Source organism: Mus caroli, chromosome 1 (genome assembly GCF_900094665.2).
Source record: "Mus caroli chromosome 1, CAROLI_EIJ_v1.1, whole genome shotgun sequence".
In the NCBI taxonomy this organism is placed as follows: domain Eukaryota; kingdom Metazoa; phylum Chordata; class Mammalia; order Rodentia; family Muridae; genus Mus; species Mus caroli.
This window is the reverse complement of record NC_034570.1, coordinates 161,589,072-161,593,642: the sequence shown is the minus strand read 5'-3', so window position 1 is coordinate 161,593,642 and position 4,571 is coordinate 161,589,072. Positions and strand designations below refer to the sequence as shown.

General features: G+C 50.8%; 1 protein-coding gene across 6 annotated transcripts in view; it reads right to left on the bottom strand.

Moving 5' to 3' along the window:
- Dedd (death effector domain containing) overlaps positions 1 to 2,651 on the bottom strand; it is a 14,113-nt gene extending 11,462 nt beyond the window's left edge. Inside the window, exons 1-2 of one of the 6 annotated variants that reach the window (XM_021175475.1) lie at positions 2,278 to 2,651; positions 504 to 536 (exon numbers count right to left, since the gene is read on the bottom strand). The gene's annotated coding sequence lies outside the window, so the exon portion shown is untranslated. Of the gene's footprint in view, positions 1 to 368; positions 444 to 503; positions 537 to 1,186; positions 1,357 to 2,111; positions 2,236 to 2,277 lie in introns of those variants that run through there. The other 5 variants (XM_021175488.2, XM_021175481.2, XM_021175495.1 and 2 more) reach the window with 5 other exon arrangements.
- Positions 2,652 to 4,571: the final 1,920 nt, after the last annotated feature.

The window sequence follows — 4,571 nt, the reverse complement described above, 5'->3', positions numbered from 1 at the left end:
GGAGGCAGAGGCAGGCAGATTTCTGAGTTTGAGGCCAGCCTGGTCTACAGAGTGAGTTCCAGGACAGCCAGGGCTACACAGAGAAACCCTGTCTTGAACCCCCCCTCCCGCCCCCAAAAAACCAAGAACTCTAAACTGCTGGGAGAGACAGTAAACTAGGGAGGGGGGAAGCCTTCTCACTGAAGTACCTCAGCCTCAGTCACCTTCCTTGAGAAATATTTCATACATAATGTACAAGAACACAGCTTTCCATATGTTAAATGTTTCACTCAGAGCTGACCAGAAGGGTAGACAAAAACAAACCAAAGCTGGGACCTTGTCCCAGGACACTTAATATCCCCTTTCCCTCCGCCTATCTCTCCAGTTACCTGAGCAATGAACTCGCAGAGAGAGTGAACTCCTTTGCCCTAGCATCTACCTCCTTACGTAGGCTCTACCCCAGTGCATCATACCGTTTCCATTCCATCCCATTGTGTGCAAACAAGAAAGAGTTCCAGACTTACCTTTGCAAGAAACTTAAATTCCCAGGGCTCTTCCTAGCACAAGTTTCAAAGCCAGCAGAAAAACAAAAACAAAAACAAATAAGGGGGGGGGAAAGAGCAAAATTTCAAGTTTTATTTTGAAACTTCAAAGGTCCACAGTTAAGTGTCAGTGCCAAAAAAAAAAAAAAAAAAAAAAAAGTCATGTAAGCCTAAAGTCATTTCATTGACCGAACTATTCCAAATTACAGAGAACTGAAACAGACCAAATCCACAATATCGTATCAGCCCCCCCCCCCAAAAAAATTTCTAGTCTCAATGGCTCATAGCAAGAAAGGTCCCAAGTCAACCACTTCTGGGAATGAACCATCACCCTGATACTGTCTCGCCTTCCTCAATACCTTATTCCGTCTAGTTTCTTACAACATGAGTGATGGGGGAAAAGGAAGGGGAAAAGTTACAGCCAAAGAAAGCTCTTCCTTCCCATCAGGTCACTCACGAGGCCAGAATCAAACTTCACCTCTTCCCTCAGCACACAATGAAAACAAAATGACCACTAAAGCAACATCCACTCACGTCTACACTCCGGTAGGAAACGGGTGTTTTTTGTTTTTTTTTTTTTTCCCTAAATACGCATATTGACACCTCCTCCCCCTCCTACAACTTGAGGGTCAGTAAAGGTAAGCATATTTAATTAGCCTGATTACCTAGAGGCCAGTCTGTCTCTTCTATTTCCTCCTCAGGCTTCCAGAGCCTCCCTCCACCTTGGTATATAAGGCTCCAGAAAAGTCTCTTTCCCTGTTCTTGTAATGCTAATTGCAAGAAAAGAAAAAAAGAAACCTAGGAAAGAGCTTTACTAATCTCCCTATTTGTAACCAGGAAAAACAAGGAAGCAGTAAGCAAGCGAGTGTTTTGGAAAGCAAATCCGGTTGAACCCTCATTCAACCCCAATTCTCCAAACCCACATGACCATTCCTTTCTGCCCTTCCCACCCTATTAAAAGCTAAGCGCCTGGCAATTAAAATTGGCTGCAACTGATACTGCTTAACTCTGCTGCCCTTCCACAGGGGGGAAAGGGAAACCCCCAAACCCTCTATCACCGGTGCAGCTCCACTGCCCTATCTTCCCCCCTTCCTTTCAAACTTTCCTCCGGGTCTCTCACTTTCTACGTTACCCCGGCACATCGCCACTCTCTCCATCCGCCAAGCCCCCCTTCTCTTCTCCTCTTCCACCCCAATTCTCCCCTTAGGCCCTTCCGCTTCCAATTTGAACACTTTGGAAAAACCTCCCTCCGGCACACGTCTCAAGTCCAATCCAACCCCCCCCCAACCCCCGCCACCTCCCACGTCCTCACCACGGCGCTCACGGGAGTCCAGCCCTCCCTGCAGCCACATGCCACCAGCCCCCGTCCCCTCCACACCCTCAGCCTCTCCCTCCGGCTCCTACCCCTTCCCCAGCGCTGGCTCGCAGCCCCGCTCCCCACCTCGGCCTCTTTACTGCCCCTGGCCTGGGCCAGCCTGGGCCCTTGTTTACGCCCCTCCCCAGGCTCGCACTCCTGCGCCCCGACCCCTGCCCTCTCCCACAGTTGCCATCTCCCCTGCACGCCCCCCTCGGCCGCTCCCCTTCCCCCACCTCGCAGCGTCCCGTCACCTCCCTCTCCGGAGGTTCTCCGGGCTGGACGTCGCCACCGCCTCCCCCTTCCACTTTCCTTCCCCAAGCCCTTGGCGGCCCCGCCCGGCCCCGCCCCGTCCCACTCGACTCCCCCTCCCCACGCCGGCCGGCCGCCCCGCCGCCTCACTCTCGGCTCAGCCTCGGCGCCGCCATGTTGGATCCATCCGCGCCGCTCTCCGGGGCCTGCGCCTCACGGAGCCGCATCCGGGCTCCAGCCGCCGCCGCCTCCGCCGCCGCCGCCGCCGCGGGCGTGGGGGAGGGGAGGGCCGGGCGGGGGTGGCTGCATCCTGCACAGCGCCTCCCGGAACCTGGCCGGTTAGTGTCGGCTTCGAGACCATAACGAGGCATGAGCGGAGGAGCCATACTAGGTGAGGGCAGCCTGGCAGCGGCATTAAGCGGGGAGTGGGTAGCTTCACGTCGGCAAGAGAGGCTGGAGACTGGCAGCCATCTTGCTTAGGGGCAAGCTGGCAACGCAGGGTTCTCCTAACGGCGGCGGCGGGGAGGTTCTAAGAAGCGGAGAGGGAACGTATTTGAAGGTGGAAGCCTTGGTGGCGCCCGAGCTGGCTGGTATCGGGCTCGAAGGCCCTCGGGAGAGAGGGGCTGGCAGCCATGATACGTAAGGGCGGAATCGGCCCGGGGTCGGACTGCCCGGTGAACTGAGGTGAAAGGTCACGATCTGGAGTTCACCTTTGCCTTGAACTTCCTGTCACTCTGACGTTCTGAAACCCGGACCTCGCAGCCTCGCTTCTCACCCTCTCTCGGAATTCATCCCTTCAGTGTTTTCCTTTTGAGCTCCCATTTTCCTGTGGGAAAGTCGCCTCAGCTGACGGGTGAAGGACGGCTGAGAATTGAATTGGGGGTGGGATGGGCTCGAGTATGTTCTGGAGCTGCCGAGAGCCTGCTGTGGCTAAAGGAAGAGGTAATACAAAGGGCTTTGAGATAGGGAGCTATGACTCAAGACCTTGCAGATCTATTTTATCCTAAGGGCAGTTGAAGAGGCTTTGAAGGGTCTAAACAGAGGTGTGAACAGTTAGTTATATTTGTATTGTAGAGAGATCACAGCTTGCCAGCTCTGGGCATGTTAGTGCCGGCCTGAAGCCTGAGGCAGGAGGATTACTTGAGCCCTGAAGATGGAGACCAATTTGGACTTAATTTAAGCGAAGAAGACCGCAAGGATGTTAGCACTGTGGAAGAATGCGTTCTTAGCACGGTTAGGCCTGGCGTTCGGTCCCTGGGGAGTGGAGCTGGGTAGGGAGAGAGATCAGTTATGAAGCTAAGGAAAAGACAGTGGCGATGTGTAGGTAGGAAGGCATGTGTTGGATAAGGAAATATGAGTGTTCTGACTTGAATAACTGGGTTACATTATTTTTAGTTTCAAGAGAGATCTGCGGGATATCTTTTAGGCAAGTAAATATGAATTAGTGTGGTTTGAAACCAAGAAAGTTGAAAGTGTGCTTGCGCATGTATGGATATTCTTGGAGCCATAAGAGAGAAAACTGGCCTAAAGAGGAGGATGTGTGCATTCGAGGAGTGAGATGAGGGAAGGAAGCAGAAAATAGGACAGCGAGGAGGCACAGACAGGAAGGCAGACAGAGAAAAGTATCAAGGAAACTTGTTACAAGTATCAAGTGTAACCGATTAGGTAAGATGTGGACTAAAATGTGTGGTTCGGAATGTGGAAGAAGACTTGGAGAAAGTTGTTACATAGAGGTATAGGGTAACAACCGGATCCAAGTGGAAAGATACAATGTGTAAAAAGTTTTGTGGCTACTCACACTAAGGTTTGTAATCCCAGCTTTCAAGATGCAGGAGGATGGGATTTGAGGCAAAACTGGACCTATTTAATGAGCAACAGACCAGCCAGACCCAGTCGTAAAAAGTCAAAAGTAAAAAGCCCTTTTCTCACTGTTTATTGTGGGGGAAAAAAGTGGGGGAGCTGTCAGTAAGTTGTCGTGTGGAAGAGAATTTAAAAGAAAGAGGAAGGTTTTCACCAGTTAGTGGTAGTGCATACCTTTAATTCCAGAGGCAGAAACAGGCAGATCTCTGAGTCAAGGCCAGCCTGGTCTACAGAATGAGTTCCAGGACAGCCAGGGCTACACAGAGAAACCCTGCCTCAAACAAGAGGGAAGAAGGAAAGAAAGAGGAAAGGAAAAGAATGAATTTGAGGTAACTTGATCCTTCCAGGTGACTGGGCTGTACATTAGCAAGACCTTTGTCCTTTGTCAATAGCTTATCCAAGATAGAATGACTGTTACCAAGAAAACTGACATGCAGGCTGGGGAAATGCTCAGAGCCACCAAAGCTACACAGAAAACCTGGTTTAGGGGCAGAGGGGTTGTTTCTTGGGGTTTTTTTTTTTTTTTTTTTTTTTTTTTTTTTTTTTTAATGTTTTGTTTTGTTTTTATTTTTTTTTTTTTGTTT